The 24,587-nt window shown below is 38.8% G+C and overlaps 1 protein-coding gene across 1 annotated transcript in view; it reads left to right on the top strand.

Moving 5' to 3' along the window:
- NUBPL (nucleotide binding protein like) overlaps window positions 1–24,587 on the top strand; it is a 367,758-nt gene that overhangs the window by 33,703 nt on the left and 309,468 nt on the right. Inside the window, exon 2 of the mRNA XM_036842440.1 lies at window positions 24,387–24,527. The gene's annotated coding sequence lies outside the window, so the exon portion shown is untranslated. The remainder of the gene's footprint in view (window positions 1–24,386; window positions 24,528–24,587) is intronic.

Raw genomic sequence — 24,587 nt, forward strand, 5'->3', positions numbered from 1 at the left:
AGCACCACTTATTGAAGAGGCTGTCTTTTCTCCATTGTATATTCTTGCCTCCTTTATCAAAGATAAGGTGACCATATGTGTGTGGGTTTATCTCTGGGCTTTCTATCCTGTTCCATTGATCTATATTTCTGTTTTTGTGCCAGTACCATATTGTCTTGATTACTGTAGCTTTGTAATATATTCTGAAGTCAGGGAGCCTGACTCCTCCAGCTTCGTTTATCTTTCTCAAGATTGCTTTGGCTATTTGGGGTCTTTTGTGTTTCCATACAAATTGTGAAATTTTGTGTTCTAATTCTGTGAAAAATGCCATTGGTAGTTTGATAGGGATTGCATTGAATCTGTAGATTGCTTTGGGTAGTATAGTCATTTTCACAATGTTGATTCTTCCAGTCCAAGAACATGGTATATCTTTCCATGTTTGTATCATCTTTGATTTCTTTCATCAGTGTCTTAAGTTTTCTGCATACAGATCTTTTGTCTCCTAGGTATTTTATGCTTTTTGTTGCAATGGTAAATGGGAATGTTTCCTTAATTTCTCTTTCAGAGTTTTCATCATTAGTGTACAGGAATGCAAGAGATTTCTGTGCATCAATTTCGCATCCTGCTACTTTACCAAATTAATTGATTAACTCTAGTGGTTTTCTGGTGGCATCTTTAGGATTTTCTATGTATAGTATCATGTCATCTGCAAACAGTGACAGTTTTACTTCTTTTCCAATTTGGATTCCTTTTATTTCTTTTTCTTCTCTGATTGCTGTGGCTAAAACTTCCAAAACTATGTTGAATAATAGTGGTGAGAATGGACAACCTTGTCTTGTTCCTGATCTTAGAGGAAATGCTATCAGTTTTTCACCATTGAGAATGATGTTGGCTGTGGGTTTGTCATATATGGCTTTTATTATGTTGAGGTAGTTTCCCTCTATGCCCACTTTCTGGAGAGTTTTTATCATAAATCGGTGTTGAATTTTGTTGAAAGCTTTTTCTGCACCTATTGAGATGATCATATGGTTTTTATCCTTCAGTTTGTTAATATGGTGTATCACATTGATTGATTTGCGTATATTGAAGAATCCTTGCATCTCTGGGATAAATCCCACTTGATCATGGTGTATGATCACTTTAATGTGCTGTTGGATTCTGTTTGCTAGTATTTTGTTAAGGATTTTTGCATCTATGTTCATCAGTGTTATTGGCCTGTAGTTTTCTTTCTTTGTGACATCTTTGTCTGGTTTTGGTATCAGTGTGATGTTGGCCTCATAGAATGAATTTGGGAGTGTTCCTCCCTCTGCTACATTTTGGAAGAGTTTGAGAAGGATAGACGTTAGCTCTTCTCTAAATGTCTGATAGAATTCATCTGTGAAGCCATCTGGTCCTGGGCTTTTGTTTGTAGAGTTTTAATCACAGTTTCAGTTTCAGAGCTTGTGATTGGTCTGTTCATAATTTGTATTTCTTCCTAGTGCAGTCTTGGAAGGTTGTGCTTTTTCTAAGAATTTGTCCATTTCTTCCAGGTTGTCCATTTTATTGGCATAGAGTTGCTTGTAGTAGTCTCTCATGATCCTTTGTATTTCTGCAGTGTCAGTTGTTACTTCTCCTTTTTCATTTCTAATTCTGTTGATCTGAGTCTTCTCCCTTTTTTTCTTGATGAGTCTGGCTAATGGTTTATCAATTTTGTTTATCTTCTCAAAGAACCAGCTTTTAGTTTTATTATCTTTGCTATTGTTCTATTGTTTCCTTCATTTCTTTTTCATTTATTTCTGACCTAATCTTTATGATTTCTTTCCTTCTGCTATCTTTGGGTTTCTTTTTTTATTGTTGTTCTTCTTTCTCTAATTGCTTTAGGTTTAAGGTTAGGTTGTTTATTTGAGATTTTTCTTGTTTCTTGAGGTAGGATTGTATTGCTATAAACTTCCCTCTTAGAACTGTTTTTGCTGTGTCCCATAGGTTTTGGGTCATCGTGTTTTCATTGTCATTTTCTTCTAGATATTTTTTGGTTTCCACTTTGGTTTGTTCAGTGATCTATTGGTTATTTAGTAGAGTATTGTTTAGCTTCCATGTGTTTGTATTTTTTACAGTTTTTTTCCTGTAATTGATATCTAGTCTCATAGCGTTGTGGTTGGAAAAAATACTAGATATGATTTCAATTTTCTTAAATTTGCTGAGGCTTGATATTTGACCCAAGGCATGATCTATCCTGGAGAAGGTGCTGGGTGCACCTGAGAAGAAAGTGTATTCTGTTGTTTTTGGATGGAATGTCCTATAAATATCAGTTAAGTTCATCTGGTCTAATGTGTTATTTAAAGCTTGTGTTTCCTTATTAATTTTCTGTTTGGATGATCGGTCCATCGGTGAAAGTGGGGTGTTGAAGTCACCTACTATTATTGTGTTACTGTCGATTTCCCCTTTTATGGCTGTTAGCATTTGCCTTATCTATTGAGGTGCTCCTATGTTGGATGCATAGATATTTACAATTGTTATAACTTCTTGGATTGATCCTTTGATCATTTTATAGTACTCTTTCTTGTTTCTTGTAATAGTCTTTATTTTAAAGTCTATTTTGTCTGATATGAGTATTGCTCCTCCAGCTTTCTTTTGATTTCCATTTGCATGGAATATCTTTTTCCATCTCCTCACTTTCAGTCTGGATGTGTCCCTAGGTCTGAAGTGGGTCTCTTGTAGACAGCGTATATACGGGTCTTGTTTTTGTATCCATTCAGCCAGTCTATGTCTTTTGGTTGGAACATTTAATCCATTTACATTTAAGGTAATTATTAATATGTATGTTCCTGTTACCATTTTCTTAATTGTTTTTGGTTTGTTTTTGTAAGCCTTTTCCTCTTCTTGTGTTTCCTGCCTAGAGAAGTTCCTTTAGCATTTGTTGTAGAGCTGGTTTGGTGGTGCTGAATTCTCTTAACTTTTGCTTGTCTGTAAAGGTTTTAATTTCTATGTCGAATCTGAATGAGATCCTTGCTGGGTAGGGTAATCTTGGTTGTAGTTTTTTCCCTTTCATCACTTTATCTTGCCACTCCCTTCTGGCCTGTAGAGTTTCTGCTGAAAGATCAGCTGTTAACCTTATGGAGATTCCCTTGTATGTTATTTGTTGCTTTTCCCTTGCTGCTTTTAATATTTTTTCTTTGTATTTAATTTTTGTTAGTTTGATTAATATGTGTCTCACGTGTTTCTCCTTGGGTTTATCCTGTATGGGACTCTCTGTGCTTCCTGGAGTTGATTGACTATTTCCTTTCCTATGTTGGGGAAGTTTTCAACTATAATATCTTCAAATATTTTCTCAGACCCTTTTGTTTTTTCTTCTTCTTCTGGGATGCCTATAATTCTAATGTTGGTGTGCTTAATGTTGTCCCAGAGGTCGCTGGGAGTGTCCTCCATTTTTTTCATTCTTTTTTCTTTATTTTGCTCTGTGGCAGTTATTTCCACCATTCTGTTTTCCAGCTCACTTATCTGTTTTTCTGCCTCAGTTATTCTGCTATTGATTCCTTCAAGAGTATTTTTAATTTCAGTTATTGTGTTGTTCATTACAGTTCGTTTGCTCTTTAGTTCTTCTAGGTCTTTGTTAAACGTGTCTTGTATTTTCTCTATTCTATTTCCAAGATATTGGATCACCTTCAGTATCATTACTCTGAATTCTTTTCCAGGTAGACTGCCTATTTCCTCTTCATTTTTTTGTCTTGTGGGTTTTCATCTTGCCCCTTTGTCCGTAAGATATTTCTCTGTCTGCTCATTTTGTCTAATTTACAGCATTTGAGGTCTTCTTTCCCTAGGCTGCAGGGTCATACTTCCTCTTGCTTCTCTTCTCTGCCCCTGGTGGTCTGGTTGGTCCTGTGTCTTGTGTAGGCTTCCTGGTATGAGGGACTAGTGCCTGCATTCCTGTGGGTGGAGCTGAGTCTTTTCCCTGTGATGAGCAGGGCCGTGTCAGGTGGTGTGTTTTGGGGTATCTGTGAGCTTAGTATGAGTTTAGGTAGTCTGTGTGCTGATGGGTGGGTTTGTGTTCCTGTGTTTTTTGTTGTTTGTTGTGAGGCATCCAGCACTGGAAGCTGCTGGCAGTTGGGTGGAGCTATGTCTTGGATTCAGATAGAGGCCTCCATGAGTGCTCTTGGCAATTAATCTTCCCTGGGGCTGGGAATTCTCCAGTGGTCCAGCATCCTGGACTCAGTGCTCCCATTCCGGAGCCTCAGGCCCGACTTTTGTACAAGGTACTAACACCCTGCAAGTTGCTCATCCCGGCAATAAAGGGGATTAAAAAAAAAAAAAAACGACTAACAAAACCCCAGACAATGGTAAAAAGTAAAATCAAACAGAAACAGAAAAAAGGAAACACGCACACACACAAAAGAAGCAAAGACAGAACCAAATAAATCAAATAGCAAGAGAACAACCAGACAAACAAAAGAACCGAAAAATGAAATCAGACAGTTAAGAAGAAAGCTGACAAAAACCCAGAACCAAGAAACAAAACCAAAGCTGAGTTCCAACTGAAGATTGAAGCAAAGAGACAAAACAAACTGACAAAAATGATATAAAAAAAAAAAAAGAAAAAGAGAAAGGGGAACGAAGACAGAACAACAGAAAAGCAATGTAGATACAGAAAAAGAAAAAGAAAATATATTAGAAAAAAAAGACAAAATCCCTGAGAAATGGTAAAAACAAAATCAAACAAATAAAAACAGAAACAAGGAAACACACACACGTAAAAGAAACAAAAACAGGGCCAGATAAAACAAAAAGCAAGAGAACGACCAGACAAATAGAACTCAAAAATGAAATCAAACAGTTGGGATTAATACTAACAAAAACACATAACCTAAAAACAAAACCAAAACAGTGTGCCAACTGAAGAATAAAGCAAGGAAACAGAACAAACCAATAAAAATGATTAAAATAAAAATAAAAATAAAATAAAATAAAAAGGGAAAAAAACCACAGGACAACAGAAAAGCAAAGTAGAAATGGAAATATAAAAAAAAGAAAAATATGTTACAGAAAAAGAGGAAGAAAAAATAAGGGAAAAGAACACGGAACAATAATAAAGCAAAGTAAAAATAGAAATGTATAAAAAATATAAAAAATAAAAATGTTATAAAACAGAGAGATCCCAGAAGGCTATATATATATATAAAAAACTAAAACAACAACAAACAAACAAACAAAAAAGGGAAGAAATTGAAACCAAAAAAGAAAAAAAGGCTAGAACCAACAATAGAGTGAATCAAAACATAATAAAATTAATAGTAATAATTATGTTTCCCTGAGGTCTCCGCTGTAGGTGTCCTTGCATATGCCGTGAGCCACAGCCCACCTCTGCCTCCCCAGTAGGCTCTCCTCTGCCTCTGGGCTGGTCTCTAGACCTGCTGTGCGCCCTGAGGGGACCACTCAGACTCTGCTCTGGCCCAACTCCTGCGTGTGCTTGCCCCCAAAGTCCTCAGCTGCCAGAGCTAGACCGTTTTCATTTGTGGGAACACTCACTGTCTACTCAGATATTCCATAGATGCAGGGTCTACCTAGCTGATTGTGGGGATTTAACCTGCAGCTGGTACAGCTGATGGAAAGATTTTTTTATCTTCTTCCTTAGTCACCCCGCCCCTGGCATTCAACTTTGGTTTTATCCCCACCTCTACTTGTGGCCCACCCACAGGAGTCTGGTCCTGAGGCTGGCTTGGAGCTCTTGGGTCTGCCCCAGTGAGGACAGGGCACAGAGGTGTTATGACTGCTTGGATTGTGGGAGTCCCGGTGGCACTAAATGCACAGAGGAGTCGGTGGCCACGGGCGCCTTATTGAGTATTTAGTGCATGCCAGAGAATGTTTGAGGCTGAGGAAAGCAAATAATTCAAGATAATGTCTTCAGTGTTTATAGTTATTAAAAAAGATTATGCCTAAACAGAATAGCTTAGGAATGTTGAGGAAAGCAAATTCTAGGCCTTGGAAACAGTATGTTTAAAGGCCTAGCAAAAGACAGTGATGTTTCATTTGTCTGGCTGGGTTCTGCACTTTTCAAGATCACTTCTCACCATCTTGGTGGGAACAGCAATATATGTATTAGCCCAACAGTTTTCATTCTGGCTGAAGTCAGAAGCACTTGGAGGTCTTTAAAAAACAGAGTATTCCTGAGATTTAATTCATTTATCTAATATTTACCAAGCACTGTTCTTGTCACTGGGGATATAGAATAAATGAGAAGAGCTTTGTTCTCATGCAGCTTACATTCTAGTTGGGAGAGACGTACAATAAACCAATAATTAAAGAAATATCAGCTAGCACCTACAGTACTATGCATAGTATTAAAACATGGAAATGTGATGAGTAACTAAGTGGCTAGTCAAGTGGGGCTGTTGGGAAAGACCTTTCCATAGGTGACATTTAATGGGATTGGAATGACCTAAAGGAGACAACTGTGCAGTGATTAAGAGAAGAGCATTACGCTGTACCTAACTCATTTCTTGCTCCATGTCTGTTTCCTCCTATTGACCCCTTTCTACTTTCTACGTGCTCTTGCTCTCCAAATTGGGTCTCCCCGTTTATTAGAATCTTTGGCTCATGACCTTTCAACTTCATGCCATGATTTATGGCTTGCGTTCTCCTCCTTGGCTGGGACCTTGTTGTGATAGCATTCCTGGAAACAGGAATTGATCTTTATTCAGGAGACTGTCTCCTGGGTTCTGTCTGCTCACGGCCTTATTGGATAAGATCCACCACATCAGGCTCCAGATCCTCCCCATGTCTGGACAGCATTCTGAGAATTGCAGGTAGGATGTATCTGGAGGAGAGGCAGAAAGTGAGGCTGGGAAGTTGGTCTACATTTTGATTATGAAAAGACTTGGATTCAGGTTCAGTCTTGGGGGATAAAGGTTTGGGCTTTGGAGCACAGGTGGAGAGATGGGCTTTTGACAGGATGATAGAGTCAAGGGCTTGGATAGATTTGTTTCTCTGCAAACTCAGACTCAACGTAGTCTGCTGAAAGTGAACAGAGGAAGGGTGATGGAAAATAATGAAAATTTAGAATTTCCTATGGAAGTAATGAGACACAAAAAAATTATTGAGCTATGTTAAGGGTCTGTTTGAGATTAGGGATCATTTATTTGTGGGTTCCCCCTGGGAACGGGGGAAAATACCTCACTGGTCAAATGTAAAATTATGAACCACTTACTCTTACATTTACTTCCAGCCTGGGTGTAGAAGAAGCAGATTGTCAAAATATTCTTGGCTGATGGTTTCCATGCTAATACTACCAGGAGAGGAGGCCAGCAGGGTTGAGAGTGCTGATAAGAAAGTAGCAGAAGTGATATTTCTAGGGGTTTAAGTAGAATAGGAAAACCACCATGAGTTTGACAGAGGGAGAGAGAGGGTGGAGTTGAGGGACTGGAGGTCTGGTGCAGGCATAGTAGTGTTTATATGAGTATAGAAGACTGTGGTTGAAGTGGGATATTGGAATTTTTAATGTTCAAGGTGTGGCAGTTCTGTTTGATGGTAAAATCTCTAGAGTGTGGCAGAGGAACACAGGTAGTAAAGCAGTCGTTGGAATCAACATCCAGAAACTTCAAATTAAGGTATTGGATGGTCTTTATCCTAAGAGCAGTGGAAATCACTGAAAGGTTTTAGGTAAGAAGTGATATGGTTATGACGGTAGTTTAAAAAGATAGCCTGGGACTTCCCAGGTGGCGCAGTGGTTAAGAATCCACTTGCCAATTCAGGGGACACGGGTTCGAGCCCTGGCCCGGGAAGATTCCCACATGCCATGGAGCAGCTAAGCCCGTGAGCCACAACTAATGAGCCTGCGAGCCACAACTACTGAGCCCACAAGCCACAACTACTGAGCCCGTGTGCCACAACTACTGAAGCCTGTGCCTAGAGCCCGTGCTCCGCAACGAGAGAAGCCACGACAATGAAAAGCTTGGGCACCACAATGAAGAGTAGCCCCCACTCGCCGCAACTAGAGAAAGCCTGCACGCAGCAACAAAGACCCAACGCAGCCAAAAATAAATTAAAAAAAAAAAAAAAGATAGCCTGGCTTTTGAGGTGGAGAATGGATTGCTGAAATGTGAGAGTGACAGTGGGAAGACCAATTATCTCAGTTTGGGTTCTGCCAGAAGTAGACTTAGAGCAAGTAGTTTTTTTTCTGAAATGATCTCAGGAAACGCTGGTAAGGGGTGGGGAAGGGAGATAGAGATGGGCAGAAGCAAATGAAGGGTGAAGTATTAAACAAGATACAGCTGTGGGTAATTAACGCTTAATTCCACCGAGGAACTCTGGGAAACAGTTTAGAACACATACCCCTGGGTTACCTCACCCAAGGGACAAGGAGCTTACCTCACCCAAGGGACAAGGAGCTTGGGTATTTATACACGAATTCCTGTCAATTTTTGGTTTATGGATGCTCCCAGAGGGTGTTAATTTCTTGGTACTTCCTTTTTCACACATATGAGCAGAATGGGACCCTTTGGCCAGAGAAAGTTTTGAGGTTAAAAGAAAGTAGATCCTGGAAGAGGAAGTTTGGCTAGCAAGAACTGACACAGTAATAACAAGTAATTGTGGGTGGGCATCAAAGAGGATCTGCTAAATCTGTTCAAAAGACTATTATGGGGCTTCCCTGGTGGCGCTGTGGTTGAGAATCTGCCTGCCAATGCAGGGGACACGGGTTCGAGCCCTGGTCTGGGAAGATCCCACATGCTGCAGAGCAGCTGGGCCCGTGAGCCACAATTACTGAGCCTGCGCGTCTGGAGCCTGTGCTCCCCAACAGGAGAGGCCGCGATGAAGAGTGGCCCCCGCTTGCCGCAACTGGAGAAAGCCCTCGCACAGAAACGAAGACCAAACACAGCCATAAATAAATAAATAAATAAATAAAAATTAAAAAAAAAAAAAAGACTATTATGTTAGTCCAGGCAAGAGACAAAGGCAGCTTGGACCAAGTAGTGGTGATGAAGATGGGGGGAAGTGAAAGGATTTAGGAGGTGCATATATACTTATGTGCACATGAGTTTCATGCTTTCCATTTTGTTAAGCATATTTGTAAAGATTTTACGTTTCTGATCCCCTTTTAAGGTAAACTGTAAGCTCAAGATATCCCAAGAAGACAGGAATGAAGGTACTCTTACTCCTGATTCAAGATACTAACTACTGAAAGGCAAAAAATCTAAGGCAGTGCTGTCCAATAGAAACATTATGCAAGTCACATTAAAAATTTTCCAGAGCCACATTTAAAAAGTAAAAAGCAATAGGTAGAATTCGTTTTAATGATGTATTTCATTTAACTCGATATGTTCAAATATTATAATTTCAACATGTAATCAATACAAAATTATTGATGAAGTATTTACATCCTTTTTTTGTAAGGATGTAAAGGCACTAAGTCTTTAAAATCTGATGTGTATTTTACACTTAAAGCACATTTTAATTTGAACTATCCACACTTTAAACAAGTGCTCGATAGCTGCCATATTAGACAGTGCAGGTCTAGGATTTAGTTTATTTAAGAAATCTGTTCTTTTACAATGTGTTATAAATAATAATACTATTATAAATAAATAGTAGAAGGAAAATATTTTGCATTTAAGTATTGAATGTTAAAACTAAAATGGACTAGGCAATATTAATATGGTTTCTGACTCTCCTCCACTTATTTTGAGATTTCCAAGTTAAGTGGGAGATATAATTTTTAAACTTAGTATAGGTTTCTACTAATGAGAACTAGACAACTAGAATGACAACTTTCTTAACTTTTTTGATCTTAAAATAGCTAGTAAGGGTGGCTTCCTGAAGATAAATATTTCTTACTGTTTGCTATTTGGACAGGAAATCCTCTTTAAGTTTTTGATATCAAAATCAGTCTTTTTATGGCTCATTTTACTTTCATGTCTCTTAGGCAGTATCCTAGTGCCCTCTCTTCCTTTCCTTATTTCAAAAACACAATTATCAGAAGGTAATATAAGACTGGAATTCAGAGTTCCTTGTCTTATGAATCATGTTTCTTTTCTTTCTCCATCATCATGATGGAAATGAGAAATTTTTATTGCTCAGTAAGTGAAATAACTTAGGACAGTATAAAATGGTTGTTGACTGAGATTATGAGCTAATAATATCAAAGGTCCAGAGATACTTAGAGGAATGTAATTAAATATTTTAATATACTTATAAAACTGCATCTTTTAAGATGTTCTTATGAAAGCCATAGTCAAATGTGGCTTACTTATGTTTTTCTCTGAATTTGTGCATACAGACAGTATAAAAACTAAGGCAACTCAGGCCTACGGAGTCATCATTAGCTATAGCCAATTTGGAGGTAAAGAGTTTACTACTGCCTACCAGCACCTTATTTTCATGAGGCCTTTAGGGAGTGTAGGGTAGATTTCTTTACTTATAAATAAAGCATTCCTCTGAGGAGCCTGGGCCACTGCTTAAAGGGTAACCCCCCAAAGTAATCTAACAAAAGAGTAAAAAAAGCTTTGGAGCTTTGGCTTCAGATGTACTTGAATTCAAATCTTTTACTTTTTTTTTTTTTATAAGATACAGCCTCAGTCCTATCACTTAGACTCTCTAAGTTTCAGATGTCCCCTATTTATTTATTTATTTTTGGCTGCATCAGATCTTAGTTGCAGTAAGCAGGATCTTTGTTGCGGCATGCAGGATCTGTCGTGGCAGTGAGTGGGCTCTTCGTTTGGCGTGTGGGCTTCTCTACTTGCCCTGCATGGGGCTCCAGAGCATGCGGGCTAAGTAGTTGCAGCACGTGAGATCTTAGTTCCCCAGCCAGGGATCGAACCCCTGTCCCCAGCATTGGAAGGTGGATTGTTAACCACTGCACCACCAGGGAAGTCCCTCAGATATCCTCTATTCATTTTAAAGAGTTTTTTTAAAAGTTTATAGCTCACTAGTTTTTTAAAAAAATTTTGTTTATTTAATTTTTTGGCTGCATTGGGTCTTCATTGCTGTGTACGGGCTTTTCTCTAGTTGCAGCGAGCAGGGGCTACTCTTCATTGTGGTGTGCAGGCTTCTCATTGTGGTGGCTTCTCTTGTTGTGGAGCATGGGCTCTGAGTACGTGGGCTTTAGTAGTTGCAGTGTGTGGGCTCTGTAGTTGTGGCTTGTGGGCTTAGTTGCTCCGCAGCATGTGGGATCTTCCCAGACCAGGGATCGACCCTGTGTCCCCTGCATTGGCAGGCAGATTCTTAACCACTGCACCACCTTGGAAGTCCTAGTTTTTGCTTTTGATGGTGGTATATACATCTAAATATGTATTACATTTCTATAATAAAGGGACCCACTATGCATCCTGTTTGGTAACTTTTTCCATTTAATAATATGTTATAAATGTCTTTCATCTCAACAAGCTAATATGTTAATAAATATATATCTACATGATCATTTTAATAGCTATGTAATAGTCCCTTGCAGGCTATTTTGAGGATTATAGTATGAGATAAAGTATGTGACCATAACAAGCATTTAGCAATTTAAAAACAACTAGACTATAAATGGAACTGAATTTCAGATTTCATACAATCAGCCTGTAGGCTGACCTTTTCCCACCTATCTTTGCTAGCCAGCCACCATCATACAGGCAGTCTCCGGCTGCCTTCAAGCAAGACCTCCACGTGTAATTGCCTCATACATCAGGACCAGGAGCCCTGTGTCTTAGACATCCCTGGAGGCGCCAGAACGAAGGTGGCTCAAGAACCTGCATAGAAGATGTAGGTCACAATGACTTTGATGTAAGATCATGGAATATTGAGGCTCTAGAGAGAGAAAATGTATATTATACTGGTTCAGGACCCGGAAGGACAGGAGACTCCCAGAGGAAAGAAACACTTAAAGGATAGCTTCTCAGAGCAGAAAGTTCACTTTCATTTCTATGAAGTTCTTCATTTCTAGCACCCTAGCAGTGTTTGTTCTCTTCCTTATGGAACAAAATTCAGCTAGTGACCTCCCACTTCAGCGAGATTATCAGAACATGAGGAATACTCCAGATTCCTATTTGAAAATATGTGTTCCTCCTACTACATTTCTAGGTTTAAAATACTCCCTTTAACATTCCAAGAATTATTTTTGTAAATGATCTTGGCTGCAGTTCAAAATACTGTATGTAGCGTTTAGTAGGCTAGTTCATAGTCCCTCTCTGAATACCAGTTGACAGAAGCACTATCAGATGGTCTGGGATAGAGACAGATCCTAGGTCATATCCTAAGTCACTTGGAGCAGGGTCTAAGAGAGGAACTTTGAGGTCTGTTGTTGGCCATTCCTCCTTCAGACTACACTTCTCGAGAAGGACACTCTGAGCTGTGGGTGCTGGTGTACAGCCCGCTGGGAGGAGAGCTGCATATTTGGCATCTTATGGTGCTGTCCCAATGGCTTCTCCAACTAAGTCAATTGAGGTCTCAATTCTTCAACAGAGGAAGCTGTAAATATTGAAAGAGAGCATTGGTCATATGGTCAACTATATTGTTATGTATCAAGTAGTGTGGTGGCACTGTAGATAGAGAAGTAAACAAGACAGGAGTGGTTCAGCTATTGGGGAGCTTCTGAATTAGTGGGGAACACAGGACATATGAGGCAAATAGTGACAACTGTGTTTAGTGATGTAAAGGGAAAATTGACCTAGACCGGGAGTCAGGGAGATTTCCTTGAGGGAATGACATTTGAGCTGAGACTTGAAGTTAGGTGGGTAATAAGAGTGGGGAACTGACATTTCCAGCAAAGGAAACAACTTGTGAGAAGGCCCCAGGTATGACTGAGGAATTCAGTAAGGCTAGAGGGCAGAGAGTTTGGGAGAAGGATGGGGCAGGAGATGTGCATAGGACCAGATCATGTAGGGCTTTACAGGCCATGTTAATTGTACTGCATTTTATTTGAAGGATGATGGGAAGGGGGAAGATACCACATGTATTAATTTGCTAGGGCTGCCATAACAAAATACCACAGACTGGGTGTCTTAAACAACAGAAATTAATATGCTCACAGTTCTAGAGGCTGGAAGTCCAAGATGAAGATGCTGGTAAGGTTGGTTTCCTCTGAGGCCTCTTTCTTTAGCTTACAGGTGGCTCCACTCTTGCCACCTCCTCAAATGGTCATTTCTTTGTGTGTATGCCCCTAGTGTTTCTTTGTGTGCCCAAATTTTCTCTTTTTATGAGGACACCAGTCAGTTTAGATTAGGGCCCGCCATAATGGTCTCCTTTTAACTTGATTGCCTCTTTTTTTGGCATTTAGGAATTTTTTTAAAAAATCGATATATAATCAACATATAACATTATATTAGTTTCAGTTGTACAACATAATGATTCAATATTTGTGTATATTGCAAAATGATCACCACAAGTCTAGTTAACATCCTTTAATTACCTCTTTAAAGGCCCTGTCTCAAATGCAGTCACATCCTAAGGTACTGGGGGTTAGGATTCCAACATATGAATTTGGGGGACACGATTCAGCTCATAATACCATTTATGTGCCTGTTATGTAGAGAATGGATTGGAGAGGGGCAATAGTGGAGACTCTACTGTGAAAAATGATACTGACCTGCCAGGATGTGTGTTGTGAAGATAGAACAAAGGCAATGGGTTTGAGAAGCATTTCGATGGAGGACTGATAAAATCTGAGGGTAAGGGAGAGGGAGGAGTCAAAGATGACTCATGAATTTCTGGTTCTCCATCTGGCTGGGTGGAGATGCAGTTTATTTAGTAAAAGAAGAATGGAAAAAGAGAATGATGGTTTGTGGGGAAGATGATGGGTTCTGTTCTGCTCATGTGGAATTTGGCGTGCCTGTTACATATCAAGTGCATGTGATGAGCAGATTGTTTGCTGGAGAGGAAATCACCCTCCATAATAGACAGAGCTGATTGCCATATAGATCAACCTCTGTAAGAGACAAAGTTGCTGTTAAAACTGCACAACTCAAATGGGATTCGAACCCAGCCAAAATTCAGATTGGGCATTGAACCCACAGGCTGGGACTCGAACCTGCTGTCTTTTAATTGAGATCACACACCTGATCTCAGGACTTAATGAAGCTCAGGTTCTTTATGTTTCAGTGCAGAAGGAATTCAGCAGGAGGCAAAGTGATAGGTAAGAAGTAGCTTTATTGAGTTACACATTCCACAGACAGAATGCGGTCAGTCACAAAAGGCGAGAGCTGCCCCCAAATATGGGGTGGTTAGTTTTTATGGGCTGTGTAATTTCATAGGCTGAGTGGGAGGATTATTCCAACTATTTTGGGGAAAGGGTGGGGATTACCAGGAATTGGGCCACTGCCCACTTTTTGACCGTTTATGGTCGGCCTTGGAATTGTCATGGTGCCTGTGGGTGTGTATTTAGCATATGCTAATGTATTACAATGAGCACATAATAAGGCTCAATGTCTACTGGAAGTCGAACCTTCAGCCACCTTGGGCGTAGTCGGTTCTAACCAGTTTATGTCATATTCACAATGGCTATGTCATTCTTTAAGGGTTGTGTCTTGCTTCCTTTCCTCCTGTTTCACTGTCACCTGGTCCTTGTATTTTACTTTTTTAGGGAAAAAAAAATTGTAGCCCTTTTCAAAAATGTGTTCTTGGCATCCTAGAAATTCTTTCTCAAAATTTGCTAGGCTAGGGTTCAGTAGCTTTTTATAGTTAACATTACAGAATATTTCTTTAACAATTTTCCATAGTCAGCTTGAATCGTGACTTAATAAGCCTAAAGGAATTGCCTAATGTTATTAACCTCTTTTTTGGGATAAAACAACTCTTTTCATTTCCTTCCTGCATGCCAAAGCTTGGTAAAGGATGAAGTCTTGCACTAACAGTGAAGTGTGTAAAACTCTGAGGAGATGGTAGAACAGAAGGCCTTTTCATGGCAGCACAAAGTCCCAGGCAGTTCAGTCATGTGTGGATTGGTGGCCCCTCAGTGGGAGCAAGGGTGTTAATGGTAGCTGGGGAGCAGAAAGGCAGTGTCAGGAGGCACAGCGTGCTGTGGCACAAGGGTCACAGTCAGCGGTGTCCTTAGAATGAAGGCTGAGCCCTGGGGCAGCTGGAGACAGGCTGGAGCTAGGTCAGAGGTCGGGAAAGAGCTGGGTCACTCCTGGTAAAAGAGGTTCTTGTTGAGTGCCTGCCCCACGTTACCTGAAGGGCCATGGAGGAGATGCCAGCTTACTAAAAGGTAGCTATAAGGAATTAGGGTGACTAACCTGCCTGGTTTGCTGGGCCTGAGGGGTTCCTGGGATGAAGGACTTCCAGTTTTAGAACTAGGAAAGACCTGGGGAAACTGGGATGAGGTGGTTACCCTATAAAAGGGTTCTAATAGACCTAGGGTCTTTGGTCCATCTTAGAAGAAATAACTTTAGCCTAAAGCAAATACATCTGCATGACTCACCATAACCTTCTTAGTAAAAGGACTGCTACAATTTGCTTTATGTTTTTAATAAATTAAATAATTAATATTTTTAATAAATTAGAGATCATTAGACTGACCAAATGCTCCAATTTTCCTGGAACAATCACAGTTTATACCTGTTGTCCCACATTATTAATAGTGTCTTCTCCAGTCTCAAAAGTGTCCTGATTTGGATGACAAGTTATCCGGTAACTCTATTTTTAATAAAATGATCTTTTCTTAAACAGGAGTACTATTTTGTGAATCTTGGCAGAGCAGGCCAATTTCTATATCATAATATTTGACAGTATTCCTTTTAAGATGATTCACTATGTACTACTTTTAATAAATACATTTTAAAAAATTAAAAGTTTTTCCATTCAGAAGTACTTGACCATAGTTTCACCTCTGAAATCAGAATTTATTACACACACATACATTCCCTCTTTATCTCATTCACATTTGACCATCTCATTATTTCACAGAAGTATCATGGAATTTTTTTAAAAAATAAATTTATTTATTTCATTTATTTTATTTTTGGCTGTGTTGGGTCTTTGTTGCTGCACGTGGGCTTTCTCTAGTCTTGGCGAGCAGGGGCTACTCTTCGTTGCAGTGCGCGGGCTTATCATTGTGGTGGTTTCTCTTGTTGTGGAGCACGGGATCTAGGCACGCGGGCTTCAGTAGTTGTGACACGCGGGCTCAGTAGTTGTGGCTTGCAGGCTCTAGAGCACAGGCTCAGTAGTTGTGGCACACGGGCTCAGTTGCTCCGCAGCATGTGGGATCTTCCTGGACAAACCCGTGTCCCCTGCATTGGCAGGCAGATTCTCAACCACTGCGCCACCAGGGAAGCCCAGTATCATGGAATTTTAAAATTTATTTATAATTAAACAAGTTTTTCATAATGTTTTATAAGCAAGAAATTAGAGGTTGAAAGAGGAAACATTACATATGGCAAAAAGCCAATGCAAATTAAGTGGGGGTGGAGGAAGAAGGTTTATCCTATTAAGGAAACATGAAAAATATTAAAATTATCTAGTAATGTACTTATTACTCAAATATATCAGATAATTTGGTATGAAAACCAAATTATTTCTGGACCTAATTTCTGGAATAGGAAGTTAATTATACAGAATGTCTAAAAATTATTAGTATAAAATAGAAATAGAAGTTATTCAGAAAATAAGTATAAAGAATATTTATGTGTGGTGTCTAAGGAAGCTGTATCCCAAATAAACCTCTTCTCAGATTATGAAACGTAGATTTGAATACATTTCACATTTACTTACACCAAAATTGAATGTTCACCCCTACCTTTCGCCCACGTTTAAGATCACCCGTCTGGTTTTCCATTTCACTGAATGTTATTGACCACTAGAGGGAGAAACAAGAAAGGCTTTGAAAATTTTGACAAATCTGAGAGATTAGTTAAATACCAGTAGTAAAATGTACTAATTGTAGTGAAATCCGAATTCAAGGAAGGCACTCACAGATATAGTTGTTGCTGGAGATCTGTCAATTCTATGGGATCCTGTAGAAATAATGTAACAGAAAGATGATGTGACTTCTCTAAAGTGTGAGGAACAACACATTCCATGGTTGACCAGCTAAATTATAGTTTTGTTCAACTTATGCCTTTACCCAAAGAGCAAGTGCAATAACTAAACATATTTAATAAGGATGAATAATGAAAGGATTAACTGCTTCAGACTTCAAACGTGGGAAAAGTGGCAGTAAAGGAAAAATACTATTATAATCAAAACAATTCCCCAATACTTTGCATTAAGTGAATTTGACAATTAATACTTAAAATTGTATTTAAATATATAGAACATACTTGTTATAAAGTGACTGAAGATTCTAACCAGCTAAAGGTGTGTTTTTCTTAGACTACTCAATACATGGATTTATCAAGAGACAATTTCTTGAACTCTATTACTTTGTTGGAAAATTGTCTTTGAATTATTTGTTAACCAAGAAATTCCTGACTCTTTTAGTTGTAAGGAAAATATATAAAATGCATTAGTTCAACAAATAAATGTTGAACAACTATTCAGTGTTAGATATTCAGGAGATTCAAGACTGAATTGGACATGAATTCTTCTCTCAAGAAATTTATCGTCTAAAAAAGCCTATTCATAAAAATCTGTAAAACAAAGTAGATGTGGAACATACCATTAGAGAAGCAAAGTCAGGGCACTATGGGTGTTGAGAAGGAAAAGTTACTTCTAGATTTATGTGTGTGTGGGGTGTGGTCAGGGGTAGAGGGTGTGAAGGCAGGAGGAATCAGAGAAGGCTTCATGAAAGATGTGACATTTGAGCAGGGCCTAAAGATACTCAGGATTTAGAACTGTGGCAATGACAGGAGAAGCATTTAGGTGGAGGGAGCAGAATGAGCAAAGGCATAGAGGTAAAGTCCTGCTGGGCAAATGCAAAATGTATAAACACACAAACATGAAACAGAAAAGCATAGGTGATCTAAAAACACATAAATTAGTCTAACGTGTGAAATATATTTGGATTAGCCTATAACTGTTTGTGATGGTTAATTTTATGTCAACTTGACTGAGCCATGGGGTGCCCAGATATTTGGTCAAACATGATTCTGGGTGTTTCTGTGAGGTGTTGGATGAGATTTAACTGATTTAACAGTTAGAACAGTAGACTGAATAAAGAAGATTGCTCTCCATAATGTATGTGGGCCTCGTCCAATCAGTTGAAGACCTGACTATCACATGAGGCTGACTCTCCCCTGGGGAAGAGAGGATTCTCTTGCCTAATGGCCTTTGGACTTGAATGGGGACATCAGCTCTGCAGATTTTGGACTTGCCAGCCTCCATAATTGCATGAGGCAATTTCTTATATCTCTTTCTTTCTCTATAAATATATCCTATTGATTCTGTTTCTCTGGAGAACTTGGATTAATACACTGTTAATACTGTTTAAAAATAAGCATCTAATAATCTGCCAACAATACCTATTTGGTACCATTTTGATCCCAGTGTTATGCTGAACAATGGGGAACACTAGAATAGTATCAACTTACAGAGAATGTATCTAATATATCTGAGAGCTACTTCAAAGAATAGATAGATATGCTGATAAAACTAATTGATTTAAAAATAAATGTTCTAATTATTAATTTATTATTAAAGTAAAGGAAAAAATTAAAATTGTAACTCAGAGGAAAGAAGAAAAATAAATTATAACCCTAATAGTTTAATATAACCAGTGTTAACATTTTGGTATATTTTCTTGCAGTAATTTTTTCCTTTGCAATTTTTAAAAAATAAATTTATTTATTTATTTTTGGCTGTGTTGGGTCTTTGTTGCTGCGTGCAGGCTTTCTCTAGTTGCATTGAGCGGGGGCTACTCTTCATTGCAGTGCACAGGCTTCTCATTGTGGTGGCTTCTCTTGTTGCGGAGCTCGGGCTCTAGAGCGCAGGCTCAGTAGTTGTGGTGCACAGGCTTAGTTGCTCCACGGCGTGGGATCTTCCCGGACCAGGGCTCGAACCCATGTCCCCTGCACTGGCAGGCGGATTCTTAACCACTGTGCCACCAGGGAAGTCCCTCCTTTGCAATTTTTAATGTACATCAAACTTTAGTGTATATAAAATCATGTAGTCAATTTTTTTACTTATTATATCCTAAACATTTCCCCATATTGTTTCAGTCTTAAGAACTATAACTTTTGTTGCCTGTACAATATACAATCTGCAAACTTACTATAATTTTCATAATTATTTCCTTATTTTTGGATATTATAGTTGTTATACAGATTTTTTCTCTATTTTTAAGATCATCAATATAAATATCTTTATAATTATAGCTTTTCATATTCTGAATTATTTCAGAATAAATTCCCAGAAGCAGTACATTAGATCACAGGTATGAATACTTTTATAGTTAGTCTAAATTGCTTTCCAGGGACTTCCCTGGTGGTCCAGTGGTAAAGAATTCTTCTTACAATGCAGAGGATGCGGGTTCAATCCCCTGGTCAGGGAACTAAGATCCCACATGCTGCACCACAACTACTGAGCTCACGCACCTCAACTAGAGAGACTGCGTGCCACAAACTACAGAGCCCACGCACCCTGGAGCCTGTGCACCTCAACTAGAGAAGAGAAAACCCACACGCCACAGCTAGAGAGAAGCCTGTGTGCTGCAACGAAGAGCCTGTGTGCTGCAATGAAAAATCCCGCATGCCTCAACGAAGATCCAGTGTGCCACAACTAAGACCTGACGCAGCCAAAAATATAAATAAATAATAAACAATAAACTTCTTAATTAAAAAAATTGCTTTCCACAAATGCTGCACCAACTTATAAGGCCACTGAAATAATACCTACTCAATATTCATTCTCATCTTTGTTAATAAAAGACTTTCTTTTATAGAGATGTGAGTTGTTATAAAAACCTCACTTCCTCAGACTGTCTTGCAGCTGGGTATGTCTTTAGGACTGTATTCTGGTTTATGAAGGTAGCTGGGTTGAGCTTTTAGAAACAATTTTGTTTCACTAATTAAAAGGAACCAGCTGGCACACACATTTCCCTTTTTCCCTTCCTTTCTCCTTGACTATAAGTAGAGCAGCCTTCTTGCAACTTTGAGGATGAAGGCTACAAGTTAAGATGGTAGAACAGGAAGCTAGAAGCAGCTGGTGATTTTCTTGAACATCTGTACCAGCTCTGGACTCTTTCCTCTGGAATTCTTGTTACAAGAATAAATTAATCCATATTTAGTTACGAAACTGTAGTCATATTTCTGTTGCATGAGACCAAAAGAAAATCTAATAGTAATGCATAGCAATTACATGTGCATAATTATTTCTCCATAATAGTGGATATTGTCACTAAAATTGGAGAGGCACTATATTGGTGAATTAATTGCAAATCAAAACGCCTAACCTAAACTAGCTTAAACAAAAAAAGGGAATTTACTTGTTCATGTACTGGGGAAAATATAGGTGTTGAACTAACTTTGGGCTTTACTAAGTGGCCTCAATGATACTATTAGGTCAGATCTTTTTTTCCCTTCTCCTTTTCCCTCTCTCTTACACTATCTCCCCTTTGTTTTCCTCTACTTGTTGGCCTCTTCTCTCCTACAGAAAATGGACTTCTTCCATGCAACTGAAGAAGCTGGCCAACAAGCAACTCCAGGCTTATGTTGGTCCAAAGTCAGTGAAAAGTGTGGAATGAGAGAACTTCCCACTTTTGTTCAAATATCAGTCCTGGGGAAGGACTCTGATTCATCAGGCCTGTGTCATGTGCTCATCCAAGGGGGAGGCAGACAGGACAATTGTGTTTGTCAATCCCTCCAAGATCACTGGAATAAGGAAGGGGAAATTACTCAAAGAAAAAGTTGAGTGTTGACACCATAACATGGTAGAAAGTCTAAAACAACCTGTCATCAGCAACCATCTTTTACTAATAAAATGATCTTTATTATTATTTTAGTTTGCTTTTCTTTGAATTGAATATTTTGTCTGTGTATAAATTTTATTTCCTTTTTTCAAAATTCCCTCTTTTAAAGATGTTGACATTTCATTGACAACCAACCAGAATAAGTTTATACTTGACAAATCAGTTGAGTATTCTCTTTATTTTGAACATAATGCCGATTTTGTGCTTGTAATCTAATATTCTGTATCTGGAAATGCCATCCTCAAAGAATAGGAAATACATATTCTTTATAATGTTTATGTAGACATATTATAGAGGTCCTAAATCTAGTGAGAAGAGTGGCAATTGGGCTAGACATAAATTTAATCAATAGATGTACATGAGTCATGTAGTATATTTAGTATGGAGAGGTTAAACATATGGTAGATTCCCCTTCTGGGAGCTTACTGAATTGATTTTAATATATTACTTTGTGAGAATGCTTCTTTAGCTATTACATTGGCATATGGACATTATGGGTTGTTTCCCCAAACTCTGAATTATTCAAAATGAGATTTAAAAGCCCATTCAGGATTTAGGCTTTAGATTAAGGTGTAAAAAAGTAAAGCAAAAAAAAAGTGGCCTAGAGGATCTTCTGGTAAACTATAAATATTTTATTACTTTTTTATTTACTAAATATTTATTCATTTGGTGTTTATGACAATTGTTTCATATATTTCTACGGTCCACATGAGATCTTATGATTTTGGAGAGCAAGATCAGTGGCTGCAGATTCTCCAGTTCTTTACTTCCAGGCTTTGATGTAAGGGTAGCCCTAGTGTATCCCATGAGGCAAAGGGGTGAGAAACTAAGTCATCACAGCTTAGCCCACATAATCCCACCAAGCTGAATTTAAATGCCCTTCAAAGAGGGAAGATTGAAACATAAAAACAAGTGATGTATTGATTGTACGATGTACCCAGTATACTAAATCAACTTGATTCCCCTCTTTCTTGAAGAAAAAGGGCTGGCAACAGAAATGAAAGAAAGTCTTTTCTCTGCCCTCCAGATCTGCTGCTATGTCTGGCTGCTCCAGACCAGCTGCCACCTGTAGTCAAGTACCCTGACGTGCTGTTTGTCCTGAGAAAGAGCTTTGTTATCTCTTAGAGTATAAAAGAAATAACAGGTTGGGACTTCTCTGGCGGTCCAGTGGTTAAGACTCTGCGCTTCCACTGCAGGAGGCGCCGGTTCAGTCCCTGGTTGGGGAACTAAGATCCCGCATGCTGCACAGTGCAGCAAAAAAAAAAAAAAAGAAATAGGTTAAAATACTTGAGACATACTAGTCTGTCCACAAACATTAATTACGTCTGGATTTACACCATAAAGGCTTGTTCAGGGAAGGTTGCAAACCTGCCATTCATTTAGGCATCTGCATTTTGTATGGAGCCCAGAGCAAATGACATTTCGCTTCTAGCAGATACCTGGGGTCCTAGTTAGGGCTACATGCAGATTAAAGCCTCCTGATAGCCATGCAGTTTCATGCTTCTGTACCTTGTGTTTTGTCTCACCTGACTGGAATTCTGTATTTTGTCCTTTGGGAGTTAGCATGAGTTTTTGTTCCCTTAGAAGTGTTTTCTGACCACATCTATTCTGATGTGAGCTGGGTGCCCTTTGTCTATAGTCACAGAATATCTTGTTAATAATTATATAATAGAGCTCTAATATAATTGCTTTTCTTACCAGCCTGCTCCACTGTAATTTCAGGGCAGGCTACAACTATGTTTTATTCATCTTTGAAATACTATGGCCTAGCAAAATACCTGGCCCAGTGGACACTCAGTAAGTATTTGTTGAAAGGATGAAAATAGTTGAAGTTTGTCCTCCGGGTTCCCTCATCTCCCTTCTTGTTTCCCTTCTTCTCATTTGTGCTGCCACACCCTGCCTCACCCAATCTCACCATTTTATCGTCTTCATCCATCCTCTTCCTGATCCGCTAATGGCTCCAGTTGCCAGATCCCATTTGGTTTTGGAAATAAGTTTACTTATGTTATAAATTACAAACCGCTGGAGAGTGGGAAAAGTGTTGATCATTCATTCAAAAGTGTTGAATCCTTCAATAATTAGCACAGTAATTAGTTTTTCACACATTAGGTGATTACGTTTATATTTTAAAATATATTGCTTTCATCCACTTATAAAAGCAATACATATTTATTGTAGAGAATTTTTAAAAATATAGAATATCATTAATAATAAAAGCCACTTATCCATCACCTATAGATAAGTGCCATTAATATTTTGTTACATTGCTACATATAACAATTCTTTCCTATGCATTTATACTCTTTTACTGTTTGCAAAATTGAGATCGCACTGTATAAACTCTTTTTGTCCTGCTTTTTCTGTTTACTGTTATATCATGAGCATTTTATCATGGCATTAAGTATTCTTTTAAAATGTCACTTATTTAATACTTTTCTTATTTCTGGACATTCAGATCCCGTTTTTCCTTGTATAAACAAGTCTGTGATGAAGTATCTGTGTATAAATCTGTACATTTCCAATTATTTCCTTAAGATAAATTCCTAGAAGAATTATTTGATCACTCTGTGTCAACATTTTAAGGTCTTTTGATACTTTTTTTTTTTTAATTTTTATTTATTTATTTATTTATTTATTTATGGCTGTGTGGGGTCTTCGTTTCTGTGCGAGGGCTTTCTCCAGTTGTGGCAAGTGGAGGCCACTCTTCATCGCGGTGCGCGGGCCTCTCATCATCGCGGCCTTTCTTGTTGTGGAGCACAGGCTCCAGACGCGCAGGCTCAGCAACCGTGGCTCACGGGCCTAGTTGCTCCGCGGCATGTGGGATCTTCCCAGACCAGGGCTCAAACCCGTGTCCCCTGCATTGGCAGGCAAATTCTCAACCACTGAGCCACCAGGGAAGCCCCTTTTGATACTTTTGATACAAACTTCTAGAAGTGTTCTATCACTTTATCATTTATTTGCTTACTTAACAAATATTTATCAAGCCTTTACTATGTGCTTGGCACTATGTAGGCCTAGGATTATAATGGAGAAAAACGTACTCAAGGTCGTTGACCTGAAGCTCCTAGGGGGAGACAGGTAACCAACAAATAAATGAAAAAGATAAAAGAATAACATATTGTTAGTAGTGCTCTGAGGAGAGCTCTGATAGAGTGGGGCCCTGCTTTGGTTTGAGTGGTGAGGGAAGGCTTTTCTTAGAGATCGCATTTAATTTGAAAACCTGAAGGACTGAAAACGCACCAGCCATGGAGGTAGAAGGAAGGGTTTGCTGGGAAGAGTAGAATGGCAAAAAATGAGGTTGAGAGAGGTAGGTAGAGGCCGAAGGACCAAAACATGGTTCTCTGTTAGGTGATAGGGAGCTATTAAAACAAACGAATCATGACAATGAATTTATAGGTATCAGCAAGTCAATGCTTTATCACTTTTACTGAATATGTGCATTTTAACAGAAGTCTCCCAGAGATAATATTCTTAACTCAAAAGAATGCTCCCACGGGTGGAATTTGGGACACCATGGTAGGTGAGCATTTCATTGCGTCTCAGATCACACTTTATATAGGGTGGCCTACATTTCCCACATCAGAGCGTTCTTTCTCAGGTTGTGTTCTTTTCTATTAATGCCCAGGAGTCTGCACAGGTATACTGGCCAAATACAGCAGCTCTGCATAGACCATGGCTCATCTCTCCTCTTCAACTCAGGTTAATGAAAGCTGTCCAGTCATGACTTTCTTGGATTGATTGTATATCTCCATGGCAGTGGAATTAGGTAAGATAAAAGGTATTTAATTTCAATATATTTGCCACATTTACATTTTCTCTCTACATA

Source organism: Balaenoptera musculus, chromosome 2 (genome assembly GCF_009873245.2).
Source record: "Balaenoptera musculus isolate JJ_BM4_2016_0621 chromosome 2, mBalMus1.pri.v3, whole genome shotgun sequence".
Classification (NCBI taxonomy): Eukaryota; Metazoa; Chordata; class Mammalia; order Artiodactyla; family Balaenopteridae; genus Balaenoptera; species Balaenoptera musculus.